Consider the following 16,498-nt stretch of genomic DNA (forward strand, 5'->3'; position numbering starts at 1 on the left):
ATGTCATAAAGAACTGCTAACAAAGTGGATTCTACTGCGAGAACCCTGATATTTCTACTTAAACCATCTGAATGGATTCTTCCCACACAGCACAAATATATCCATTGGATATCCAATGGATATCCATGTTGGTTGCCATGACATCCATTGGATATCCATAGATTTATCCAATGGATATCCAGTGGATATCCAAATGTCCTCTATCTGGATACGCCATGGATATACATTAGACATCCATTGGATATCCAGTGGATATCCATTGAGAATGCTCTGGATTTGTAGTGGATTTTCAGTGGATATCCAGTGGATATTCAAATGTCCTCTATCTGGATAGGCCATAGACATACATTAGACATCCATTGGATATCCAGTGGATATCCATTGAGAATGCTCTGGATTTGTAGTGGATTTTCAGTGGATATCCAGTGGATATCCAAATGTTCTCTATCTGGATAGGCCATAGACATATATTAGACATCTAGTGGATACTCATCGAGGATCCTGTGGACATTCATTTGATAACCAGTGGATATCCACGATACTTAGGTATTCAATGGATATTCATTACAAATCGTCTTGAATTCTAAGGGATATACAGAGTCTAGGGAAAATCTTGGAGATCCCCAAAAATTGGCATGCTACCTACAGGATATTGAGTGGATCCACCAAATATCCACAACTACACTGTAAAATAGAAATTATACTTGAGTTAATGCCTTAAATTTTTCTTTGGCTACATAAATTTAATGCATTCTTTTGCAATGAATAAGTAAACACACCAAGCAGTGATTGAGAACCTTGTATTAATTTAACAGACTAAGATTTTGGATATCACCAGAGGTATAAATGATGGATGAAAGAGCAATAACATTCTGAAATGAAATTTATTTAACTTATGACTTTTACAATACAATGCTATTTTGTTTTAATTAGAACATGTATGAATTTCATTATTTAAACTCAATTATTATTAACATTATTATTATTATGTGCACCAGGTTCCTGGATATTCCTGAAATAAATAATAGAGCTTGTAAGTAACTAAGGTTAGTGCTCTAACAATTTAAAATTATTCCTTTACAGTAAGCTCAGAAGTATAAATCCAATGTCACGTAGCTGAAAATTGTGTTTTTGTTTCAATGAAAAGGAACTCCATAGGGTAACCTGCCCAGTAATGGACACCCTTAAGAAAATTTTAACTTTAATAATTTTTTGCAGGTCTCCTTTTATCATTAGAAAAAAATTGATAATCAATATTGATAGCTAATGACTTCTCTCATTAAGTCTGCATATCCTGTTATTCATGCAGGTTCATAGTTTTACTGTACTTGCATATCTGTAAAATCATCTCAGAATTGCCAGTAATGGACACAGCGAAGCTAGTGGTGGACACCCCAATTTTGGACACTGGTTAGAAAAATAAGAGAGAGTTTTAATAGAAGAAATAGTAGCTTTATTAACTTTCAAAACTGATATGACACAAGGAAAAAGAAACTTTATCAACCTCGAGGTCCTCTGATAACTACTTACTAAAATACATACTGTACATGTTAACTTCCAAGTTATATTTTATTAATATTGAATTCCTCGGAAGTAGTGCCGACCTCTAACAATCTGATACAGTTGTATAATTTGACTTAACTTAATACGTTGAACATCTTCAACGTTTGGAAAAATATAAACATTGTCAACCTTGGTGGACTTTTTCAAAAATTTTGCTGTCACTAGACCTGCTTTAATATCCATCACCTCTCCAATGAACACTTTCGTGGTTTCTCTTTTTGTTTTTTCATTGTATAAAAATTTAGCTACAATGAAATCGCCTTTCTCTACCTGTCCATTGAAGGGTTTAGAAGATGCCGCTTCATCTTCTTCTTCGCTATTCCAAAGCTTGGAAGTATCAGATTCATCATGTACTGAAAAAGATTCATCTTCGTCACTCTCTTCAATCATCATTTTCTTCTTTTCCTTAAATTTATCTGCCTTTCTATTTTCTCTTTCCTGCTTTCTCATCAGTTTTTATAATTCCCTTTCCTCTTTTTTTTTGTCTTTTCTTCTCTAGGAAAATCTTGAATGAATCTGATGTAACAACGGAAGGAAGGTTTGGGCCTAGTCTCCTTCTAACCTTTTTTTCTTCAATTTTAAGGTAGAAAAAGCATTTCTTAAATGGAGAGGGAGTTCCAATGGCTTTGAATTTTTGTAATTCCTCCGATTCACTCATTGTAGTTTGAGTACTAGTCTCAGCAGCACAATCAACATTGAAAGAAGAAAGTGATAGACTTCCTTTTGCCCATCAGTCTCGGAAGCACACTCACTTTCAGATGCACCATTAGTTGTTTGCTGTCCACCTTTTTTTTAATCTCCAGAGGTTGTACAGTAACATTGCATCTTCTTTTCCTTGCCAATTGTTTGGAAAACACTCATTTTAACTACACAGCAATTCATTGTTGATACTTTTCTCTAATTCTGTCAAGAAAGAAACACCCAATTGCTCTTCTACCACTTGCTCCTGGACGCAGTCTTCAAGGCATCGAACTTCAATGCATTTGGTGTAGTCCACTGCATTGGCATCAAATGGACAAAGTCCACATTTCCTAAATCCATTTATAATGCTTTCCTTTGTGGTTTTTTGGAAAACCGTGCAAGAGATGAGCAAAAGTGTGTCTGGTAACTTCTTGAGGGAAATTGACATACTTCACTCCTTCACAACCTTTGACCAGCCTGCCTTGAGAGGTTTGAATACACTTACATCAGTAGGTTGCAGAATGTGGGTGCTGTTTGGGTAGAGACTCACAAGAATCACTCCCAAACTTCGGCACAGTTCACTAGTGTGTAGTGTTAAACGTGAACGGTGTCCATCAATGAAGAAAAGGACAGGAAACTTAACACCTTCTTTTTTCAAAGAGGGTACAAAGTGATTCCCTAGGTACTCAAAGAAAATTTCCCCTGTCATCAAACCGGATGGAGTGGCACCGATTCCCCAAGCTGGTGGATGATTTTGGGCAATGGTATTGGGGATCCGCACGTATGGGTACAACACCATTGGTGGAACAATCCAACCAGCAGCTGAAAAAGCAGCCATTACTGTTAACTGTTCCTTGCTGTTGTTTTGCACCACACTGTAAAAATCGCCTTTTCCTTTAGGCCCAATAACTTTTCCATTCTTTGGACAAAGTAGAAACCCAGAGAAAGAAAACCCTTTTAGAGTGATTTTTATCAATTTTTTTCTGAAGTCAAACTAAACACAGAAGGGTATTAACAGAATGAAAAGGTTTTCCAAGGGTTTATAGGGGGTGTCCACTACTGGATTTGGTCTTCCAGAGATGGCCACACCAGGGTCCATTACTGGAATTCATGTTAAACTAGGCTGCCAGTAGTGGACACCCCCTATAAAGTGCTTCAAATTCATAACTTTGGAAAAGTAAATACAAAATACGGAAGTTGAGTTCATATTTAAGGTAGAGGTTATATTTCGAATGAAAATAAACAACAAACTTAATGGATAGCATCAGACTTAAATAACTACCTACCTAAACACGTAAGACAGCAAACTGGCCATTCACGCGGTGACGGCCATGTTTAATATTTTTGGTCACGTGTGTGCCAACTTAACTTCATCAAATTCTATCATTTTACCAACCGCATATATTGCAGTATATTTTGGCGCAAAATTCAAACCAAAAGCAGTCAAAATAGTAATTTTGAGAGCATTTTTGTCCGCCCGTGTCCATTACTGGCTGGGTGCCCATTACTGGGCAGGTTACCCTAGTAGGAACAATAATGCAAAAGTCTAAATAATTTAAAGATCATCCTAGGCCACCATCATAATTAATGACAGACTAAAATAGGAATAATGATATGCTCTCTGTATAGATATTTCTGTGAGTTGTAATATTAAATAAATAAGCCAAATATTAATAATGAACATAGTAATTTCAGGACTCTACCAGAATTGTTTACCTGGCTTCATTGATGGCCCTCGCCTTTCCGTGTCGCAACCAGTTTTTCACAGAATCAATTATTACTTTGTCCGTAATTTTTTCATTAGGGAAATTACCTCTAACACCGCCTATAGCAAAGAGATAAAAGTAAATAATCATAACATCCAAAAAAAAAGGGGCAAGTACATGATAGTCAATCTTTCAAAAAGACAAGGTCCACTATGTGCACTTAGCACAAATTATAATAATAGTCGCTAAGCTTATTAATTTAGATGCAATCTTTTTCTAGTACTGCAAATAAAAGTTGGTCACATTTTGACTGGTAAAACTATTAAACGATGATCAAGAAGACATAATTACATAAAATCACTTCAGTGAGGTTAAGTTTTGAAAATATTTCTTTTTTCTTTCCCCCTGCCAGCCAGCTATTAAGAAAATTCTAACCAATGAGGCTGCAGCCAACTATATATATAGTTGGCTGCAGCCTCATTGGTTAGAATTTTCTTAAGAATAAGCTCTGCGGTATTATTCTCGGTATATATCTCGGTAAGCTCTGCGAAATTATTGTCTTCGCCACAACAAACCGACCTGGTAGAAACAGAAAACAAAGAATTTCATCACACACCGAGGTAATCGATCCATTAACATATTTTCACAATAAGATGCCCGTATTTAAGATTTAACGTACCTATTCCCGTCTCTTACATTTGTTTTGTTGTTTTTTTGCTCTTAAATTAGGGCATCGAAAACGTTATTAGAATATTAAAAATTTCGTAGCATAAAAAGCGTGGTTAGGGCCGAAAAAACGTAATTGAAACTGCATGAAAACGTTCTGATGCCACATGAAAAGGCATTTAAAAGCCTACGTCTTTAAACACGTGTTTATGGTCGAGAAAAATATGTTTTCGGGCGGACTTAATTACTTACTGTTTCAGTACTTTTTTTTAGCTGTTTTTGAAACGCTTTCATGAGATTTTTGTGCTCTCTGGTATGTTAACGAATATGGTCAGCTATTAATAGTACGCGTACACTTACCTTTAAAAACTTCCGTCGAAATCTGGCGGAGGAGTCCAGCAAATGCGTCACACAGAATGAACTAGTGACAGCAGTTTAAAATTCACTCGCGAAAAACGAAGTGATGAATATAGTTTTGTCGCACTAGCCTCAATAACTGACACTCGCAAAGACACTAGTTTCGAAAAACGTGGTCACTCGGATGTCAAGTCAAAAGTAAAACCAGTAAAACTGCGAAAAAACGTTTCCCAGCTTTCCCCCTTTCATGACGGTCGCGGGTGTACGACGTCTTTGTTTCGGGACCCAATACTGCGGGGTTTAGGCTTTACCCTCGGAGTCCGGGAGCAACTACCCTGACCCTTCGCCTTTATTACCCCTCTTAGGGGTAAAAGGGACCGCGGTCATGCAATTGTTTATCCAGTCAGTTTTCTAAATAAATATTTGTTCTTTTCTCAATAAATATAAACTAAGAATTGAATTCTTTGTCTTTTGAGCAGCGTTTACAATTTTTAAACGAAATTTTACGATAAATATTAACTTATATTTCGAGTTCTTTATAAACATCAACATGGAAATTGATGCTGCATTAAATGCGTTAATATTGACCTTAGAACTTCGTTTAAAATTTGACAAGGCTCAGAAGAAAACGAGGAATTCAATTCAAAGTCTGCAATTTACGTGCAAGAAACAATTGTCCATGTGCCAAACACATATAAGCAACCCATGAGTTGACCTCGAACCGATGACACTGGTAGGGTCGTAAATCCGGAGAGGAGGGAGCACATGTGCTCCGTCCTCTCCAAGGGAGGAGGGAGCACATGTGCTCCCCCCTCCCGTGTGATTATCGGCGAGACACTTTTTAACGAATGTCCTCCAAAAATGCTCCGTACCAATGGCGCAGCGAGGGGGAGGTTTTGGGGGGATAAACTCCCCCCCCCCCGCGCAGAGCTCAGAGAAATTTATAAGTTTATAATTAACAATTTAGCCTCCGTGTAATAATAATATAAACAATTTAAATGGTTTCATATTGTTTTCTCACGTTGCCAATGTTACGCGATCTTATTTAATCGCGCATGCCGCAACATGCCCGTGTGGAAAATATGAACTAAATGTCATCATTTGCAGAGTAAATGACGAACTTTACGAAACTGCTGATGCCATTAAAACGTATTTTTCCACATTTTTAATCGAGAAAACATGTATAATTGATTTTTACGTTCATACTGTAACTACTCATTATAAATAATTATTATCCATGGGTGTCCTCTGATGAATATCCAATGGATATCCACTCTTGGATATCCATTGGATATTCATTGTTGTACTCTGATGGATATCCAGCCATGGATATCCATTGTATATACATAGGATATATCCCGTGGCGATGGATGTGTGGTGGACATTATGGATATCCAATGGATATACAGTGGATATTTTGTGCAGTGTGGGTTTTCACTATGCCAGCGAAAGCAAAGATCATGCTAAATTGTAATTACACTGAGAATAAAATAATGAATAATCTTAAATAATTATTGGATAGTAATTGGCGGTTCATTAATCATACATAGTATCGAATAGAAAAATATGTTCCATTTACTTACATTTACATGGTCAGCACAGCAGGGATGGGTTGATGCTGACAAAGGCAACTTCTTAAATCTCTTCGTGCCGCTAAAAGCCACTGTTCCCGGGAATTCAGTATAGGGTCATTCCATTTCAAATCAAGCAGGCCATGACACCCACCGACTCGGATTTTCACGAAACTTGCCATGGCCATACATTCTGATGTAATTAGAAATTGTGTACAATTTTAGCCCCCAATTTTCAATTGTTGATGAAATATGAGCAATTGAAATTTTGATGTGACCCCTAAAGTGCCGCAACATGCAACACATAGTGATTTTTATTTTCATCCATAACTCCATTCCTGTGAGATGAAAAGGCATGATTCTTTTTCTAAAGATAAGTGATCCATAATGATCCCACGATTATCATTAAATATTCACTACATGAAGTAATTCAGCTGCAAAGAAATAAAGTTTACAAAAAAATCTCGCTTATAACATTTTTCATTGTCAGCATCCACAGGGAAAGGCCATGCGAATACAGACTCATGGTTCGGTTTAAAGTAATCATTAATGTATGAGCAAAGATCCTGATGAAAAAAAATCGTGAGTCCGGCGTTCCTTTTAGTAAAAAAAATACTCATTCATGGTCACGGAAAAAAAGGCTCTTTTTCAAGGCACATAGATATTACACAATTAGGAGATATAAGCTTATACTCATGATTAAACAATATTGGAGCATGCATTATCTCACTATAGCGTATGCTACTGGCTCTTAGAGTAGGAAACACATAAGCAATCATGTGAATTTACTCCCCCACATACTGCTAATTTCGTGCTATCTGAACTATTCGAGTAGAGTTTTAATTAAAAAAACTGCATGATACATGGTACACTATTACATCCTACATTCCTTTTAATCTGTGTCCAAAGACCAGATTCATTTCATATCCAGATGTATTGACATCACAGGACTGTACATAATCAAATGTCAAAGGGAACCGTCATCAAATCATTTGAATTAAGAAATTTCTCAGGTACTTCACCCTTTCAATGTTTCAATTAGTCATTCTATATCATTGGATTTTTAGGTAAAAACAGTAAAATTAAATTAACAACCTTACCAATTGATTTGAAAGTGAGCCTCCTCTTTTTAACTGGCTGACCACATTCTAAGATGTCTTAGTGTTTTTCACAAAGTCTAAATATTTTTTTAATGTTGGCCACTTCCTCCCTCAAGAAGTAGTACGACCAGTACGACCTCCCAGAGCTTGTGGTTGCAGGAGAATTAAGCACACGCAATATGTGTCCTAGTGGCACACAGCAAATATCATATCTCTCTGGCCAAGAGAATGAAGGTTAGGGCCCTTTAAGTGTCATGAATTTAACTGAAATATCACCTCCTTCATGGTTGAGAGCTTCCACTAGCTCAATGTACCACACTGCTTGCTGTAAATACAAGCTGCACATGAACCAACAGCCAAATTATCTGGGAAATCCACTGTTTCACAACAAAAATCAAATATAATTCTGTACTAATCATCCAAGCCAGTGAACTTTGCAGTAACTTTTCTATCCAATGAAGGCACAAAATGATGGAAGTTTCTCATGCCTGGAATTGTTTTTGCCTTGGTGGATCTTTCAAGAAGTTTACTGTTTACAATGTGACCAAGCCACATCGCTGGACTAAATGTAATGGATGTTGATGTTTTTCATATTATCTCTACAAAATTCACACAACCTGCAGCTGTTTGTTATTTGCTGTGCCATTCGTTTAATGGTACCACCTACACCATCACAAGAGGACTTTCCATGGCTTGTGGAAAAAAAAGACTGGGTTGCATTCATTCCATAGTCATTATAATGATGGCAAAAATTTATAAAAGACTTGCAGTTTTTATATTGCCCAGCACATCCATCTGTGAAGTACTGAACCTCTTGGATCATAGGCAAAGTTCTCTTTAAAAATTCTATCAGGTGGCATTGCACTTCCATAACAAAGGCCACATCATGGTTAAGGTCATCAGATATGAAACAATAAGATGAGGTAGTGAGAGTACCATCTTTCTTCAGGTAAATCAAGCAAGCCCTGATAAAAATAAACTCCACCATGGTGGGTAAAGGAAGAGTAAAGGAAGGGTAGTAGCCTTCATGGTGGGTAGTTACCCTTGCACAACCCACGCCCTACCCACCATTAAGGGTAAGGGAAGGATAGAAAAATCCTTCGTCTACCCTTCCTTGGAACTCCTTCCCTTACCATCCGTCTACCCTTCCTCTACCCACCATTAAGGGTAAGGGAAGGATAGAAAAATCCTTCGTCAACCCTTCCTAGGAACTCCTTCCCTTACCATCCGTGTACCCTTCCTCTACCCACCAATAAGAGTAAGGGAAGGATAGAAAAATCCTTGTCTACCCTTCCTTGGAACTCCTTCCCTTACCATCCATCTACCCTTCCTCTACCCACCGTTAAGGGTAAGGGAAGGATAGAAAAATCCTTTGTCTACCCTTCCTTGGAACTCCTTTGCTTACCATCCGTGTACCCTTCCTCTACCCACCATTAAGGGTAAGGGAAGGATAGAAAAATCCTTCGTGTAGCCTTCCTTGGAACTCCTTCCCTTACCATCCCTCTACCCTTCCTCTACCCACCATCAAGGGTAAAGGAAGGGTAGAAAAATCCTTCGTCTACCCTTCCTTTCATTTATCACTGAGGAAAACATGTCCTGAAAGTGTCTCCTCAGCTACTTTCACCTGCTAAAGAGTATTGAGTTCTGTACAAGAACGTAAGCAGTCTTTGAAAGCAAAGATAGACGGGCTACACAACTAATCTTTAAAATTCCCTTAAGGAAAGCAATAATATACATATTCAGTGGCTTTGCCAGGGGTGGGGTACCGTGGGGTTCGGGCCCTCCGCCCCCCAAAATATAAAAACACAATCATTTTCCCTCGTAAAAAAAACAAAATATTGAAAAATAATGAATTAAAAAAATATTTCTTCAACTATTGAAGTTTTTTCGATAATGAAAAGTGTTTGAATTAGTTGAAAATCCATCACTTAGTATCCTGTTTTTTTTTAATTTCCCCACCTGGTTTTGGACCCCCCCTCCCCCGAACGAAATTCCTGGCTACGCCACTGTACACAATAGTTTCTATAGTTGTGTGAAAAAAGCTCATTTAGAAGTTCTTTCATTCACATTTTTAGGATGTAACCTATTTGTGTGGCTGACAATGAGACATCGCGAGAGTGATGTTCAGTATTTGAATGCCGATCTTATTTTCTGAAACGAAATAGGTGTGGTAGAAAAAAGTCACAGCTTTCTTCCACATAGGCCCGGGTGCAAATGTAATCTTAAGATTTTGTAGTATAAGTACCGTTGAGAAGCATCACCTGACAAGTACCTTGATAGCCGAGGTTGTTAAGACACTAGTTCATCATCCTCCAAATGTAGATTCTGGTTTCAAGACCATGGGAAGGCTAATTTTTTTTCTGTCTTTTAATTTTAGAAATCACTGTTACAACTCATCCCCATTCGTTTAATTTAGTTGCTTAGCGATTTTTTAAATTTTTATGTTAATTTATGGATTTTTAGTTTTTATATTAGTCCTACCCTTCCTGCACCCTTCATTGAGGCCTGCCAAACCCTTCCCCTACACTCCAGGAAGGAGAGGGCGTACCCACCAATGTTCTAAAATACCCTTCGTGTACCCTTGCTGAAGGGTATAGGAAGGGTACACCTATCCTTCCTTTACCCTTCATTTAGGCTGGCACAATCCTTCCTCTACCCTTCCCCTACACTCCAGGAAGGAGAGGGCCTACCCACCAATGTTCTAAAATACCCTTCGTCTACCCTTGCTGAAGGGTATAGGGAGGGTACACCTATCCTTCCCTTACCCTCATTGGAGGGTACACTTATCCACAATGGAGGAGTTTATTTTCATCAGGGAGGGTGTATGGTGTATGATGGATTGGTCCAGTGATAACTTTGAACTTCATCCTGAATTAAAAATGAAAAGTTTTCACTAAAATCCATGACGATAACTGCCTTTTCATGACTGAGGGTTTCTTTGCTTATTTTGAAAATATGAGGATTATTCTTTCGTGACGTAATAATGTGGTATCAGTTTATTCATTTTGAGGCATAGAATGTCCAAGAGTTCATCAGTGGATGATGTAAACAACTGAAGTTCTGTTCTATCAGTGGAAACCCACTGCCTATGTTTCACTGTATCAGAAGGGTCATATTCACAAAATTTGGAAAGACTCCTTATATGTTTTCTTCAATTGCAAGGCACTAATTAGCTGTTTCACATTTTGATGTATGACACAGACACAAACTGAATGAGTCCCAGAATCACCAGCCATCACACACCATTTTGGCTGAAGTGAACAAAATTAGCAGAACTCAATTTTTTCTTGTGGATATTGCTCTTTGAAAAGAACATAAAGTTCTTTGAAGTTACATAAAATCAACCTCTTTTGCATATACTCATTCTTACCCACACTAAATTTATCTTTGGCTCCAGGAATCTGTCTAGAATTCTTGTCAAACTCATAAAAATTTTTCACCAGCTCTATTCTGGAGTTTGGAAGTGGTTTCCCAGCACATGGTGATGGCATAGCAGGTATTCCCTTCTCATCAAGTAGGTAACTTTTTTGCCTGTCTCACAGTGTAGTCTGAAACATGAAATTCACTCATAAACCTTTTCCTAGACCAAGATAAAGGGGCATGGGTCAACATTTGAAGTGTACCCTGCCAGCTATCTGTTGGCAATTTATTCTTAATTTTAGTCAGCAAGTCATCTAAGTTAGCTGCCCTTTGCTTGATGAGTTGACTGTCACTCTCATCTTCATCACTACTTAGATTTTCCAGGGATGGATTCACAAATTTCAATGCACCAGACACTTTAGAAACAAGGTGATGCTTAGCCTGTGTTATCTTTCCTTTTCCATATGAGTGTCTACTGTGAGAAGGCAAAAAATTTAATTTCAAAGGAGAGCAGTCTAAAGCCTCCAAGCTGCAGTTTGCTTCTTCTTATTTTCTATCACTTTCCACCAAAGAATTAACTGATATAGGTAAGTTATTTATCGCTTTCGTTGATGCCATTGGAAACAACTTCACTTTTACAAATTTTGGAAATCCTCTTGTCACACCTACAGCAAAATTTTCCTCCAGGCTTCACCATGACCGCTGCTCTCACAGACCTACACTTTTTTAGAGGTATGGTCCTAAGAAATTTCCTCACAGGACCTTTATGAATGGCAAAGGGGTACAGCATTTAAGCTGATAACACTCGTATTTCTTTAAGTAGCAATGAAGATGATGAGAGCACACAGTCAACAGTGATGAAATAGGAATATTGCACTGCAGGGCAATTAACCCACACAGCACACGGACACCTTTCGGACATCCGGTGATTGTCCGCCAAGTGGCCTATGGACATCCTACGGACAGCCGAATTCATACAAAATGATGTCCGCTGCAAGTCCGCATGTCAGTAAAAAAGGTGGCCTATGGACGACCTGAAATTGTCCGCTCTGGACACCTTGAGGACACGTTTAGGTTAGGATTGCATTTTGTTCGATACAAATAAATAATAGGTCCAGACAAGAATTTAAATAAATAAGGCATCAATTCCATGCACAATATTTATTTGGCTTCTTAAAATAATACAATGCAAGAAACTACATACATATTATTAAATTTTCTTCTTCCCCTGCAACCGCTCCTTGGCGTGCCTTAGCCAGTTTTGGATGGCAACCTCCACATCTTTTTCAGCGGTCATGCTCTCCTGCACTGCTCCTGTAATAATGAAGTATATAAACATTTCATTGTAGCAAGAAATTGTATCTTGTACGTAACAAGCAGATTACATAAGACAGGACGCTACAGTCTTATTAGTCACGTGTTTAACATTCTTAAGGTTTCAAAATTAGGAAACCTGTCCATTAGAGGCTGAATACATTTTACAAACTTTTCTTTAACTTTTTCTTGTTCTTAAATAAGAAAATATTTTGAGTAAAAATATTAATATGTTAGTAATGTATACATTATGATTAAGAACATTTTTCATAGAACAATTGTTGAACTAGATTTTAATCCCAAATATGAGAAGACTGTTTGCCTGTTAGACCCTGGTGCACCATCTAGAAAAAAATTCTTTGATCCATCCTTGCCAGACAGCTAAGTAGAGGTCTCGAAAAAGATATTGGAAAAAGCATTCAAATGGAGGATAATATTTCTGAACAATTGGTCTCTGCTTGAAGATTATGACTACACTAGAGTGAATTGTGTTACATAAGCTGGAGCTAAGGAAGACTAATGCAGAGGAGCTGAATATGATATAGGAGTAAAGGAAACTAGAAAATTTAAAGGAGGAAGTTTAAGTGGACTAGATCTCTTGGGATTAGTGTGAAAACAGCCACACTGATTTGGCACACAAACCACTTAGCTGCATTGGCCGAGATGCAACTTAAAAAAAAATAGAAACTTTGAAAAACTAGCAAAAACTTGCTGTAGTTAAGGCCATTCCATGATTTAGATCTCCGAATTCTTCCAATCTTAATAATTAAAATAGATCTTCTAATGTAGTCTGGTATCGAGGCAAAAGTGAAAACCTAGCTCACTGGCAATATTCACATTTCGACAGAGACATAACAGGTGAATAGCAGCTAAAGCCTGCTGTGAGCTACTGAAATTTCTATAGCTCCTACAACAACACCTACTTCAAAACATCTTAGTTAGCTAGAGCTACTAGAAAATAGTAGCTTCTGTAGTACTGTGCAACTACCATCCCTGTTGAATAAGTTATCCCATTCTTAAGTTCTACAGGTGTTATACATCGAACTTTTATAGAGCATGAGATCCTTTTCAACCATGTTTTTGGTAATTATACCTCCCATATGCAGAACAAAAATTGTTTTCAAATGTTTGAATTACTTGGTAGTGGAATCTGCATCTGAAAATAATACATAACAATACTATTTTCTCTACCTTTAGCATGGAAGGGTGAACCTTGTATTACAAGATGTTCAATAATTATTTAAATTTACTTTATATGAGCTCCCTTAACAGGAGCAACTTGCGAAAAAAGTATCCAGACCAAAATTATTCCTCCTTGCCCAAACCTATATAATAATCAAACGAATACTTACACCTCTCTCTCATGCCTTGCTTTAGCATGTTCCAGCCAACTCTTCACTGTAACTTCCACACTAGAATTGGTGGCTGTATCGTCCTGGTTCAGAGCAACATCTGTAAAGAATGAAGACAAATAAGTATACAGACAATTATAAGAAGAGAGACATACAAACTTATAAATAGAAATAGGAACTAAATAAAATACAGATAAGGTATTTTTATTCAACTCCACTACATGAAAGCTATAGTCAGTAAATGCCTCCAGGTAAATATATCAGGTTCACGATACTCTACACCAAAATGTGTACCGATGGCTGTACGAAAAGATGCACAAGTTCTATTTTCTGGGTATAAGATTTCATGCAGCAGTTTGAGCAAATAAATGAACCATGTAACATAGCCGTAAGGTTTGTTTACACAATATATCACTTATAATTAGACCTTGTTTAGATTCATCCCAAGTTTCTTACAGTCGTCCTATAGTTTCCACTAAATTAAATGCATGGATGACTAATAGCACAGTTACTTAGTTTGTAGTTAAATTAGTTTATAATTTAGTAGGTTAGCAAAGTTGGGCAGAAAAAATATATTAAACGCTATAAAAGTTACGTCGGCATTGTAATTTTTTAATCCCTAAGCCTTATCTTTACTGACATAATAGATCATTTATTTATTTAGGACCTAAAATTTTTAATTATTAACCTAGTTCCATCAAACAGATAAAGAGTATAAAAACTTTTTGTAAAAAGGCTAAACATTGGTGGTTATCCTATCATAACCTTAATCGCCATATCCTATCATAACCCTTCGACCTGAAGACGCTGGCAGGATAGCCAGCGAAACTGTTGTCAACTAACAATCTGACGCGGAAGAAAACCCTGGAGAAATGCAGAGATCAAACCATCGCCGCGGAAACCTACGCTCTAACATCCTATCATAACATTAATGTTCTTTTTCGATGCGTGCGTGAATATACATATCAAAAGAAATCACACGGTGTACTCCGATTTCAAAGAATTAATAATTTACGTGAAACCTATTAATCATATATGCGTGTTGCAAAATCCCCCGGTTACACGTAAGTACAATTCCTAGTTATATATATATATATATATATATATATATATATATATATATATTAATATCACGAGATGTGGGTCAATTCCTAGTTATATTTATTGTCAAGAACCCTACTTGATTTGATTTAGGAACGGAACCAAACGGACCGTTCGGACAACAAATTCAGCCGTAGCCTACGTTATCAAAACAACAGGTTCTATTTTATACGCTAGCACTTACATTATTTCCTATACGTTCTCGCGCACAGAGACTATAGTACAAGAACTTCCACTTTAAATTATATCATGTAAACAAGGAACAAAAGCGAAAATTTCACCATGAACAACGGAAAAAGACGCTACCTTTAGTTGCCAAGTAACGGTTTTACCGAGACGGTCATGTTGTTCCAAGCAGAGCCATATTTTTCCTCGAGATGTTACAGGCTGAGTTATAAGAAATATAAGGAGCATGCGGAAACACTATACTGCCGACAGTGAACGCCAAGAAAAAATTATTTGGATGTCACATCAAACTTACTTGGAATACATGTAGCTGCATCTTTGTAACCGCCAAACCACCATGCTGTCTCCGGTGTTCCATTCCGGTTCCTCTGTTGGAAAGGAGGAACGGAGGAATGTGGAGAATCTGTATCGCGGAGTAGCGGTAGATTCAAAATTCGTTCGCCACCAAAAAATCTAGAATTTCAATATAAAGTAAAGGTACGGCAGTACTTACCTTCTATTGCCTATCCTTAAATTGGACAATTACAATGTCTAATCTGGGAATGAGGCCATCGATGCCGTGATAATTTTAGGAGAATTCTTACCATTAAAAATTAAAATGAATTTAAAGCGTTATGTTTCATTAAAATACTTTCCAATCAATCGCCTCTGAGATTTTTTAATCCCTAGAGAGTAAATATTAATTAATCAATAAGTTGAAAGAGTTCATTTAACCTGCAGGAATGGAATGTCCCCGAGACGGCTACGCGACGTCGGCAGGACTTTGGTACATAATATAAAATTTCAGTAAAAATCGATAAATTCCATTATTCCTGTTGTTAATTTTTGTAAAAGTTGCTAAATTTAAGTAATTTTTATAATCATGAAAGAGTACGGGTTTATTGTTCATCCAACGCTTCTCAACCGTACAACATGCGGAAATTTTTAATTTTTTGAAAATTGCTAAAATTGTTGCTAAATTTGTTAAAACTTTAAAAATTGTTATAAATAATGTAGAGAGTCATAAGTTCGTTCAATTGTTGTTGTTTAACCCGTAAGGCATGTAGAAATTTTTAACGCTCGTAAATGTTACTTAAATTGTTGCTAACTTTGTTTAAACTTAATTAATTGTTATAAACAATGTAAAACTTAAAAATAGCGTACATTTGTTGTTCTTAAACTATAGAAGCGGTAAAAATGTCAAATTTTTTTTTTCGTTAAATAGTTTATAATTTCCTCCCAGAGTCCACACTCCAACAAGAGGATTACACTTGGTTACCTAAAATAATCCTCAAAATAACTCTTCCTCCACGAAAAATTTCCTCTTCCTCGATCGGGAGGAAGTATTCTGGCTTCAGAAACGAGAGAGAGTTTTTTTCTTTCTCCCTTCTCCTACACTCCCTACTCGGAGGAGGATCTCGAGACTTTCTCTCGGAGTTCCTCCTTGAGGAGGTGAGTGAGGAAACCAAAACTCCGAAACCCTGCATAATGGGACACTAGCTGGACGTCCGCTGGACATCCAAGATAGGACAGTGTGCGGACGGATGGCCAGGACAGCCGGC

The 16,498-nt window shown here is 37.2% G+C and overlaps 1 long non-coding RNA gene across 2 annotated transcripts; it reads right to left on the reverse strand.

Moving 5' to 3' along the window:
• Window positions 1-737: 737 nt before the first annotated feature.
• On the reverse strand, window positions 738-5,386 carry LOC124171782. Of its 2 annotated transcripts, XR_006867959.1 has the most exons (3): window positions 4,977-5,386; window positions 3,961-4,069; window positions 738-1,012 (listed from the first exon to the last, which is right to left on the reverse strand). It is a non-coding gene; the product is annotated as an uncharacterized LOC124171782 (long non-coding RNA). The 2 variants fall into 2 exon arrangements; XR_006867958.1 differs by lacking the exon at window positions 4,977-5,386 and having other exon boundaries at window positions 3,961-4,287.
• Window positions 5,387-16,498: the final 11,112 nt, after the last annotated feature.

Source organism: Ischnura elegans, chromosome X, assembly GCF_921293095.1.
Source record: "Ischnura elegans chromosome X, ioIscEleg1.1, whole genome shotgun sequence".
Classification (NCBI taxonomy): Eukaryota; Metazoa; Arthropoda; class Insecta; order Odonata; family Coenagrionidae; genus Ischnura; species Ischnura elegans.